The sequence below is a fragment of the Lathamus discolor genome, chromosome 4, assembly GCF_037157495.1.
Source record: "Lathamus discolor isolate bLatDis1 chromosome 4, bLatDis1.hap1, whole genome shotgun sequence".
Lineage (NCBI taxonomy): Eukaryota > Metazoa > Chordata > Aves > Psittaciformes > Psittacidae > Lathamus > Lathamus discolor.
The window spans coordinates 68,099,523-68,111,752 of record NC_088887.1 but is presented as its reverse complement, the minus strand read 5'-3'; the positions used below and the strand labels follow the sequence as shown (position 1 = coordinate 68,111,752).

Here is a 12,230-nt window from a genome sequence, read left to right as displayed (position 1 = left end):
CCGGGCGAGGAGCTGGTGCACGGGGGGGCGAACCTCGCTTGGACCACCCCGCCGCCCTCGGGGCGCCCCGGCAGGTACTGGGGCGGGGCGGCGCAGGGAGAGCCGCCCCCCCGGCTGCCCTGGCGTGGCCGGCAGCTGGGCAGCTCATCGCATCGCATCGTGGGGAGGCGTCTGTGAGTGGCGAGCAGGGAGGAGTGTAGGGGAGGCAGGCGGCAGCAGCAGTAGCAGCCGCAGCAGCACGGCGTGGCTCCGCACGGCGGGGCTGGGCGCACTGTGCTGCAAAGACAGACCACCGAGAGAGACCGCAAGTGTGCGCGGCGCCGGGCCACGCCGCAGCCTCCTCTTGCCTCGTCGTACCCGGCGGAACGGAGGCGAGAGGCGGTTCCCCCCGCCACCGTCTGCCCCGGGGCCGCGTCCCCCGAGGTAAGAGCCGCCCTGGGAGGGGGGTTCTGCGGACCGCCGGCGCATTCTGCGGAGGGTGGTTTTTTTATCTTTTTTGGTTTTTACTTCCCCCCTCCTGTCTGTTTTGTCTGTCTGTCCGTGTCCTGCCCGGGGAGAGGCAGGAGCTGCCAGTGTTGCCCGTGGGGAGGGAGAGGTTGATCCAGTGGGTCACCGAGGTGCTCGGTTCAGTCCGATCTTACTGTGCGCGGAGGTGAGAAAACTAGCACAGGGAACGTGAGGTTTGCACTTTTCCTCACACCAGCTCCTTTGTGGGCAGGCTGTGGCGCTCCCCGAGCCTCCCGTTCGGACGCAGAGGCTGATGCAAGCCCGCCACCCTGTCGGTGGAAATCAGCGCTGACAGGCAACCGGATGGGAATTTTCAGCTAAACGTTTTATTTCATTGGTGGTGTCAGTCGGTTAAATCCCAGGGGTGTGTGGGAGAGCGCCCACCGAATAGGTAAAGGAAGGGGGAAGGGATCCTGGCGCCCGGGTTTCTCAACAGGCAGGTGGGAGCTTGTGGGTCTCGTGTAAGGTTGGGTACCAAAAACCTTGTTTTGAAAGGGCTGCGGTTGTTGGCTTTTGGGAGCCTGCTGGCCTTCAGAGGCTTGCTAAGGGGAGAGATTACTTTTTCTTCCGTCTGTGAAGGTACTGAGTAACGTGCCAGAATAATGCAGGAAGAGGGGAGCAGTGCGATTTAGGTGTTTGCACAGTGAGTTTATGAACTTTCTGTGGGAAACAGACTGGAAAAGTGAGAACGTCAGCCCTGCAAAACACAAAGGTCAGCCCTGGAGCAGTGCAGGGTCAGAGTGTGATCACAGACCAGAGTCTCCTGCCGTGGGTTGTTTTTGGGCTGAATCCCAGGCAGATCATGGTTTCTTGTCTCCTTTTCCCACATCTTTGTAAGAGAGCATTTCTCCTGTTGAGCTCTGTATTCTCCATATATTCTGCTTATAGAGCCCTGTCTATTCCAGTGTTACCAGTGTGTTACACCAAAGCCAAGCAGGCAGTGCTGTATTAGTAGTCTTAGGTGGTGCTTTACTTTGGGAGTAATATTGTGGATGTAAAACCATTCCCTTTTGTAGAGAACAGAACAAATTTAGACTTCATTGCTAGCATCTGAGATGTGACCCAAGGGTAAAAAACCCCAAAAGGCCGAGGAAGTTTGTTATGTGTGTATATAGATGTGTGTACAGTACGTTCAAAGCAATGGGACAAGTTCCCTTGGCTGGACTATTGTTACACAACAGCAGGGGTGCCATTAAAAGTACCGGTAAAAACTGGGATTAGGGTGATTGGTAGAGCAGAGCTCTAAACAGTTGCTGTAATTTTGTGTTGGAGCAGCTGTAAATCACATTATACTAAGAGAAAGCCAGTCCTTGGCCTCAAGAGATGACACAGGTACAGCAAGCAGTAACAGGAAGGAAAAGAGGGCAAGCCATTTGTCTAGTATTACATAGGTTAGGCCAGAACTGAAAGTTCTCAGACTGAAACTGGCTTTATATATTCTGTCTGTTATAATACTTTTTCATTATGAACTGCTTTTTTTTTCCAATAATGGAGTATTTTTGCAATTACGGAATATGAATAAATGTTGAAAACTGGGAGATCAAAATGCTTCTAACTGGAAGTGCACAAAATTATTTGAATAAATCTACCTGTGGTATAGTATATACTTTAATTGTACAGTGGCAATTAAATGTAGCTTGAGTTGCTTGGGATTTGTAGTGCTAGTTGATGAAACTGACCATCATGAAACACTGGTTTATTGTGCTGCTTAGAAATAGCTCTTGCATTTTGTGCTAGCATGATGTTACTTTAAGTAGTACCATTATTTCAAACCAGTTTAATAAGATGAAAAGCATTTGGCATGCATTCCTCTAAAACAACATTTTGGTGCTAAATTCATATCCTTGCTCGAAGGTAGCTATAAAATACTATGCTTATGTAGGGTGTTGTACCAAGAAAAATAGACATCTAGGTTAAAGCTGTCTTAAAATATTTTTGTCATGAAACGACAGTAGAACAGCAGTTTTAACCATACTTTTCTGGAGGGGAATGATTTCTTCACCTTAGACATGGAAACTGACCAAGTAATCGTGAGGTAAGTGGCCATAATAAATGGGATGCTTTCATGAGATGAATTACAGATTTGAACATGAGCCTCTTCATCTCACCTGATTGTCCTAACAAATGAGTTGTTTTAGAGTGATTCCCATGTGTTTATTTCACAAGAAGGTGTGCTGAAATACACAGTTTGAATATATGTGTTCACACACAGTGTTCTCTTGTTCAATTTTGAGATACAGCAGAAAATATTCTTCCAATCTGAATAAGGCTTTTATCCAGATTTTCATGAACATGACTTTGTCTAGTTCTGTAAAAAATAGCACAGTAGCAAATTTCTCATCTGCCTTAAAAACCCAACCAAACAAAAAATCCCAAACAACAACACACAATAAAACAAAAAAACCAAACAAGCGGTATGGTCCAAAGACACTTTGTACAGTCAGTACTATCTCAAGTAAAGCTTGCATGTTGGCTTGTTATTGTCTTGCTGATTGTAGCCTAGCAAACCTCACTTTCGTGTTCTCATTTTTTTTCCACATGATCTTCTTTGTGCTATTAACTGTTAAGGTAATTATAGCTAATGAACACGGGAAAATGCTGTAATCCAGCACAAAATTAGCAATAACTGGGAATACAGTTGATGGTGTCTGGAAATACCATGTTGTCACATGTTGTCAACAACAACAGCTGCTGGAGATACTTGCCATTCTGTGGGCCAGACCTGCTGGCTTACGACTGCCAAGTTCATGTGAAATGCAGCTTGTTGCATCTTTCTGAAAAGGACGGCAGATACTTTTTCGGCTCAGTAAGATGAAAGAACCTTCCTAGCAGGCAGCTAACTCTAACCTTTGCACGTAGATTTGTTAATTTTCCCTAAGGTGTGTGTTTCATGTGGTGCCAAGCCTAGCTCTTCATTTGAATTGTTTAGCTTCTTATGAAACATGTCACAGCAGTCAAATAAACATCATCAGTGTGTGTATGTATCTGACTACTCACACAGCCTTTTTGTGGAGTAATTGTTAATATATCATGCTGTGTTTCATGCCTGAAAGTGTGTCTATTCCTGGCCTGTTTTATTACACATACAGAAGAGGAGGGTTAGATGATGGATTTTGGGGTTTGTTCCTTCTTTCTGAACGTTTCACTTTAGAATGTCACTCTCACTAATTCTGGGAACTGTTAATGCAAACATTATGTCTGCTTGGTCAGAAAAAAATTTTTTTCTTCTCTAAAACATTTGAAAACATGGAAGTAAGCTGTGAAACCTGAAGTGTATGACCAGGTTTCAGATCTTAATTGTGGTAATGCTAGGTCTTGGCTAGTGGGTAAGCTGGTATCTGTGGTCATCATGTTTTCCCCTAAATTACATCCTGAATTTGCAATACTATAGAAAAAGGCTTTTATTTTGACAAAACTTGATCTTTCTATCAAAATGCCCAGAACAGCTCTGGATGTCTCCAGTATGAATGAATATTTGAATACAGAGGGTTGGGTGTATCCACTGGGAGAGAACTGAGGTTATTGTAAGTTGCAGTAGTGGAAAAATAATATATACATAAAAAAAAAATCATTACTGTGTTGTACTCCAGGAAAAGAATGACTGTGTTTCTTGTTTTTGTTTTGTTTTCCTAATGGATATAGCAAATACGTGTGTTTTTCAGGGGTAGTTGCTGTGGTATAAAACAAAAGGGGACATTGAAAGATAGACTAAATGAAAACTGAACAATACCAACAATGAGGCCACAGGTAAATGGCTTCAGGGTGTGTGAAATAACTGTGAGTTTTGAATCATACAAAGAGAAGTAGCTGGTTATTTCCAGACATGCTAAAAATGCATTGTCCCTCTTTGGAATAAGTGTGTGTCTAGGGTAAGCTATCAAACCTTAACTTCCAATGCCCTTTAAAAGATGGAAGAGCAGCACATGCATTTTCAGCAGTGCAAGGCTGACATCTGTGTTGACTCGGAGACATGGGCACTACGGTAACCAAGCTGGTGTTTCTGGTGCTTTTAGGCATAAACTGCTCTCATCTGAGCTGGTGGGAGAAAGAGTAGGTTCTGAAGAGAAAATACAAAGTCTTTCAAAATGCAGCATTTCCTTTAGCAGCTGAAAGGTATTTGAGGTTACCCAGCAAATCACTTAAATCTTTCTTTTTTCCTCCCTTGGTGAAAATGGCTAAGATGGCACGGCTGGCTTAACAAACGGAATGTGTCTGGCAATGAGGGGCTGCTGCTCAGAGATTTCCTAAAGGTAATTGGGCAATGTGATCTGAGTGGAAGCTAGCTCTGTCCCAGAGGCATGCATGCAAGTATTCCTTGTAGGCATCTAAAGTATGTTGCGGCCATGGCACAAGCATATAACAACCACACCAGGTAGTAAAGTTGAGGTGACTGAGAAGATGCTGTTTGTGGTTCAGGCAACAATTAGTTTTTATGATGGCTGATGTCATAGTGGGAGTGAGGTGTTCCATACAAATAAAATTCTTTTGTCACATGAAGCAGTGTTCAGTGGACTTGAAATAAACTGGTGCATCGCTGCCAGAAAAACAAAAAAGAACCCTAAACAAAACACACCTAAAAACCCCCAAATAAAAGGTTTTTTTGTTTTGTTATGTAAAGAGCTTTGCTTCTGCTCTTCTGAGGTCACAGGTGACTCTGGTTTGAGATTAGAATAAAATACAAAATGTTTGGAAAGACTATGGGGATGCATGGACTATCAATATAGTTGTGGTGGGGTTTTTTTAAGTTAAGTATGTCTTAAGTAAATGGGCTATAAAGGAATTGTAACTGTTGCTGTGTGTAGCAGTAGTTTACTGTGGATCAGTTCTCAATTGAAATGCCTTTGTGTCAGGTGCTGTTTTATTAGGTGTAATAAACAAAAACATCTATTCAACTTCATTTATCTTAGGGTCTTAGAAATACCATGTAGGAGGAGGGAAGACTGGATAGTGTTGATAGTTTTATATTTTTATGGCATCAGCAGCTAAATCCCGTCATGGAAGCTTAATCTGAGCAAGTGTCCAGGCTCACTATGTAATCAAAGGAGAGAGATGAAATGACCTGCTTGTGGTAGGTATCTGAATGTATGGCTGTGACTCTCTGCTATTCCTCTCTGTTGAAGAGGATGGGCATAGGAGTCCTTGCCTGTACCTGCACAAATCAAATGAGGTCTCTTTCCAGAAGAGAGTACTGTGGGTGCTTAATGTTTCCCTGGTAGCGTCCTGGATGTCACCTGGAAGGGAAAGTTTGGGCAGTCTGTCTGATCTAGCTTGTAGATAAAAATGCAGTGTGTTCTAATTAGGAGTTTTATTTAAGGAACATTAGTGATTTTACACCCTGACCTAATTGCTTGTAAGCTTCTTGCTAATTTTGTAATTAGCACTGGAGCAAGGCTTTTTATGGAAAAGACACCCTTAAGGAAGTCAGAACCACTAGCTCCCAGTACTCTGAGAACTTTATTTCTGTGTCAATGTTCTATAGACAATGCCTATAAGGAAATATTGCTGTTTGTTCTGTTCTTACATGATGGCAAGCATGGACAGTGTGCCAAGTGCTTGCAAAAACCTATTATAGTCAATTCTCACAACCAAAATGACTCTGGCTTTAGAACATCCATCTGTAGGATCGCATTCTGCTCATATACTACCTAGTGGAGAAGGCGTGCTTGAATCACTATATACCACAGTTATCTCTGGCCTTCCAAGAGTGAGGAGGAGGGCTTGGGGTGTAGCCAGGGTGTACTGGCTGTGTGCTCTTGCACTTCATAGCAGTCAAGATGGCTTTGTATAAACATAGTTGGTAAGGTGCAACTTGAAGTAGCCATAAACCCACTCTAAAATGTAGCATGGCCTTACAAAGGTAAAATTGTTCTTGTAGCATGCTTCCAGGTAATTTATATAGCACATTTCAGTGGAACAGAGAACTTGGTAGAGAATATCCTGGCCCATGAAGCAGGTGGTCATAGAAGTTTGCTTCTCAGAGAAGGTCTCTCAAGTATTCACTTAATTTTGATAAGCAGACTTGCTTTTTCCAGGGACTGATAAATTTGACTGATCTTGAACTCTGGAAGGTAGTTCATGCTTTGCAGAACTGAAACCTAATAATTTTGCTGTTTTTTAAATGCTAGGTTTTTGATGGTTGTGAAGATAGGGAGCTTCGTAGCCAGTCTGGAGTAATGTAATATAAAAAAGGTCTGGAGAGAGAGATCTGTTCATTAGTTTAATAGATGCAGCTGGAAAAGAAACAAACAAGCTCTCAGGCTCAGAATACCTTATTCCCTTATTGGACTGATGAAACAATTAAGCCTAAAAGCTTGTCACTTGTTCTTATTGCACAAGAATTGCAGTAGGCGTTTAAACTAATCTTTTTTTGTAAAAGAAAATGGCTTACCTATAGGGAGAGCTGCTGTGTGCTTGGGGGCCACTAGGCATGGATATGTGTGTTTTAATGCAAAAACAGTCGGAGTTGCTTCAGCATGTGAAATTGTGTCCTGGGCTCATGATTCCTCAGTCCTGTCACATCTCTTCCTTTCTCAGCAGGAAATGCTTGTCTACATCCCAGTGTGCCAACACAGCCATATAAAGGAAAGGATACAAAAACACTGCAAGCTACTTTGCTTCCACTTCCTTCCACAGATGCTGTTTTTGATGTCAAGTGGTCCAGTACTTCCTTGACCCCTTTCACTGAATGTGTTTTAATGTCAAATAATTTGGCTCTTGCTTTAGTCCCAGGTTCAAGTCTCCTAATTGTTCAGACTGCATATATGCTAATTAGTTCAGTATCCCTACCAGAGATAGAGAAGTATTTTCTTCTGAAGAGGGGTGGGTGGGAGGGGAAAAAGGCATTGTTCGCTGGCTAATTTGTTTTGAGGTCTGTTCTGGACTAACAGTATGGGTACAGACCCTGCCAAGTTTGGCTTCCTCTGCCTGGGACATTTCTCTAGCACTCTCCCAGGAGGTCTTCTGACCTCAACTGCCCTCTCATGCCTGTGACAGAAAGAGCTTGGAAGTGCTCCTGAGTGTCAGATCTAGCTGGGTTTTAATACAAGCACTGCCAGAGGAGAGATCCTGACCCCAATGGTGACAGTTCCTTACTATGCAGAGGAGTAAGTGGATAGAGACAGCATCAGTAGTTTTATTCCCATTCTGTATCAAGTGAGATTTTGGTATTAAATCATCTTTTCTTTGCTTACAGACATGTTCTTTTTCCTCCTGTGAAAGGAAATGTGGGCACATGCAGCACACAGGAGCTGAAGTGTACTCTGAAGTGTTTTGAGATCAAACCTGTTCATCAGGGTGGGGAATACTCTCAGTGAATAAAGGCTGAGGAAGCAAAGCTAGTTTTGGCAACTTTCACCCACAGAGACTTTACAGCTTCACAATATGAGCAATTTTTATTTGTGTTTTGTCTGTTGGTGTAACTACTACCCAGGCTTTCTGAATTTATGCTTGTGTTCATACTTCTTTGTTGCAGCTACTGCCTTCCAGTATGCTGAAGAGTTTTTTGTTCCCTCTAAAAAAGTGCTGTTTTATTCCTTGGTGTGGGACTTTTGCATTTGTGGTTGTTTTCCCCCTCCCTTGTCATATTCCATCAACTTGTAGTCTAACAGAGGATGTTTGAGGACGATGTTACATCTACTTTACAAAGCTGTAATAAAAGGCATTGGATTGGGGTAACTGCAGTTGTTGCAGAAAGAGGAATGCTGGGCATGCAAAGGGAGAGCCTGCACCAGCTGCGCAGCGTCACTGTGGCTGCTGCTGAAGATGTCCATGGGCTGCAGCACCCCTGTGTTTCTCTGCCCCATGGAAGTTGTGTTCCAGGAGATCTGAATACCTGACTAATAAGTATCTAGTTACCAACAGTGCAAACAGGCAGGTTAAGGTGCTTTCACTACGTTCTTTATATATTTTTCTAAAAGTGGAAACTATCACTTTCAAGCTTTTTCTCCTCATTAGTTTTAAATGTAGCAATGCAAGTCATGTCTGATAGAGCAGTCAAATGTCCTCATTATTTGATGAGGATGTTGGAATGCAGTAGCACTTCAAAGCCTTTGGGGTTTGGTGGCCTAGGCCCTGTACAGATGTGTAATAAGTAACAGTCCCTGCTCCCAAAAAACTTTCCGTCAGATGAGAGAAGAGCAAGGGCAAATTAGGTAGTGTCTGCAGGGACAAATGAGATAGCAAATATAATTTAAGCCAGAGGTGTTTAATTAGTGAAGAACACATTTCATTTGTTTTTCTGCTGTATATAGTAAGCTATAGTTTAACTACATCTTAATGTTTTAAAGACTATAATTTAAATAAAATATATAGGATTTTTAAGGTCAGTTCAGTGCCAGTGAGTAGGACAGAATTTCTCAGCTATCCGAGAGCAAGGGCCACAGAACATATGGTGTCCTGGAAGTGGAGGAAGGAGGGGTAATGTTGGTCTACTTTTAAGGGACAAAGCAGTGATTCTGGTCAGGTGGTCTGCTGATCTGTCAAGCTGTGCATGACCCTTTCATGAAATATAGTGACTTGTATGGCAAATTTGTCCTCCCTAGTTTAAGCACAACGAGGGTGATGGGCCACAGCAGCGTGCTCTAGTCCTTTGCATCATTTTGTCAGATCTAGCAATCACAGAAACCTGCATGCTGCCAAGACAAGCACTATGGGCCCTTTTATCCCCTACCCTTGGGTCTTGATTCAATGCAGCGTCCTCGTCTTCGCTGTGGATGAGAATGTCTGAGAGGCCAGTGTGAGGTCGTGGGGTGCTGTGGCTGGCTGTGCACATTCCAAAACAGTTATTTGTGTTGTTAAACAGACTGGCACTTTGGAATGGTGAAGGATGGGCCCGGATGTTTTCCTATATCCATGCTTAAATGCTAGCTGATCTTGTCGGAAAGGAAGGACAGCAATGTTGTGTCTGCTGTTGCAGCATATTTGCTGAACTCAGTTATGGATGAGGCCGTTTCCCTTTTATTTGGTCCTGCTTGTGGGCTGGCTGCACACTTGTGGATTCCTTCTCAGTTCAAACACATGAATTCTCACAGAGCTTGCTGCTTGGGAGAGGCAAATCTAGTGCACAAAAGATACAGTTTTGGATATAGAACATGAGGTTGGGCCCAAAGCCCCACATTGGTGGGGCTAGAAAATATTTGTGTAGTTCTGCTGCTCTCTACATCTTTCTTCTATTGTTTCTGCATTTTTGGCTGTATTCCTTGTTGGTAAGATGTCAGCAATGCGTGGATACACCTGTAAGAATAAGTTAGCAATGACTATTATGTGGTCTCGTTTTGTTCTCACTCCCTACTTTCACAAAAACTTATCAACCAGAGAGAAAAGAGGTCAAGGAATTTTAGCAGGATCAAGTATAATACAAAATAGCCTTTTGCTGTGGTGCTTAAGCACAGAACATGGTGGGAGTTCTGCTAACCTGGGAACTGGCGAGACGGAACAGTTTGCGACACTGTGTGTAGTGTAATAACAGTGGATTTCAAATTGCTCTCACAACCCTTAATTTATTCTTGCTAGTTTAAAAAAATCTCTGGGTTTGCAGATCATTTCATATTGGCACTTGTTAAATTTCAGCCAATGTCTGACAGCTGAAAACAAGTGCTGTTTCCAGCTCCCAGCTGATGCAGCCATTGGTTACTGATGACCTTTCCTTTTCCACAGACGTAATGGTTCAGGAGTGAGATAAGGTATATTAAAGGAAACCAGAAATAAAACCAATCCCAGTCTGTACTGCCCATCCTTCATTTTGCAACTTCTGTGGCTGTTTTTGTGAAAATGAAGACAGTGACCAGTTGTGGTTCTTTGGTTTCAAACCACATTTAAATTTCTTTTCAGTATTGTTCTTTTAAAGATCGGTTATGACTGCTGAAAACAAAAACATGAATGAAGGCTAAAGTGCCTATCAATACAACAGAAATACATAATTGTAACTGAGATAAATGGCTAAACTTATTCACATTAAATGTAATTTCTAGTATGATTTTTAGTGTTATTCCAGTAATTAGTGTTGGATCAAGGATCTCCTTGGATTAGTATGTTGTGATCTGTCTTTCTTCTTTCCCCCACCCCCTTAAATGGTGTGGCTTCTTCCTGCAGGGACTTGATGACAAATCATCTCAAGTCAATTTGTTAGTTTCCTAAACAGTGCTGAGCAGAGTGTAGCTGTTCTCATTAGCTTTCTTACTGCCTAAGTGTCAGCACAAAACTCTTGAGGATCTGTTTGTAACATGAGTATGCCTTGATTTGTTTAATATACATTTTTATCTAGTCGTGGGGATGGCATTTAACTGTGATCTGGCTTGTGAATCCTTTGCGAGTTAGGCTTAAGTGACCAAAATCAATTGAAAATGTCTAAAGACTTAGTGTGATTGATGGGCACGGCTCTGTTTACAGACTGACTAGGTTTTAGAGGAGTTCAAGGTTTGCTCAAGCAGCAGGCTACAGGGTTATTTACTTCTAAGGAAAGAATTTATGTTACCTGTTTTTTTTATCAGCACATGCTGAAGCACACTTTTGTTTTTTCTTCGTTTGTGGATTTAATGCTACTGACATAGCAGTTCAGAGCAGCTTACATCATGGAAGACTGATACTGTAGCATTCTCTGATGTTGCTTTGGTAGCTAATTTCTTCTGGATTTTCTTTCCAAAGGGTTCTCAATGCTGACAGCTCATGCTGAGGTCTGAACTGTTTGGTCATGCTGAAAGATGCTGGAAATTGCCTTTTTTTTTTTTTTCCCTTGGCTTTTTGTTTTGTTTGTTGTTCCCCCCCCCCTCCCCTTATTTTTTTACTTGGTGTACTCACAGCCATAGAAACTTGCTAGATATTTCTCAACAAATCAGGAATTAAACACACTAATTTCCATGGACTGGGTATTCTTGGGGAAAAAGTAACATAATCCAAGAAATGAGAATCCCTTAAAAGGACTGACAGTCTTTGTTCAAGAGTACTTTCTTTGTTTATTGTCCCTACAAAGGGCAATAGCTTATATTGCTGTAAATTTGTTTTAAGGAGTTCACAAAATCAATTTAAGGGGTGAAAAATAGGATTACTATCCTGAGACTATCTATGGAATTGCTTGAGCATGTAATAGTCAAAATTTGCTTTAAATATTTTATCAAGGTAGCGCTGATAGTTTCACTGTGAATTGTGTATGTCCTGGGAAGGTGAGAGGATTGTTTATTGATATGTTCACTGAACCATGCTTAGTTAATGCACCAGTGGTGCATCAAAGATGTGTTTAGGCTATATTTTACTTTAAAATGAAAGTATCAATACTATAAATATGACTAATGCACTCTGGGATGCAGTTGGCCATGTTCTCTCAATTCTACCTTACGGCATGGGAAGAGAGCAAGTGAAAAATGCGTGTATGTGGCTTTTTTTGTTTTGTTTAAATCACAACATTGACCAACAGCACTTTGAGCCTTTGTACTCCAGAAAATGGAGCATAAGCAGTCTGTAGTTGTGACATGACAAATGGAGCCACCATTTCAATCTCCCATAACGTGCTAATCACAGAGCTCGGTCAATGCTGAAGTGCTTATACCCCCATCATGTAAGTTAAAGCATTCATTGGTGCTGGATGTGGCTTCCCCCAGTGCTGCTTAGGCTTCTCCCCATTTGTAACTGTGACAATGTAGAATTATTTGGGTTGGAAGGGACCTTAAAGCTCATCTGCTTGCAACCCCCCTGCCAGGGGCAGGGACTCCTTCCATTAGGCCAGGTTACTC

At 42.3% G+C, this 12,230-nt stretch overlaps 1 protein-coding gene across 1 annotated transcript in view; it reads left to right on the top strand.

Annotated features, from left to right (window-relative positions):
- Positions 1-204: 204 nt before the first annotated feature.
- The window catches only part of MYO16 (myosin XVI), a 369,554-nt gene continuing 357,528 nt past the window's right edge, over positions 205-12,230 (top strand). Inside the window, exon 1 of the mRNA XM_065677940.1 lies at positions 205-423. The gene's annotated coding sequence lies outside the window, so the exon portion shown is untranslated. The remainder of the gene's footprint in view (positions 424-12,230) is intronic.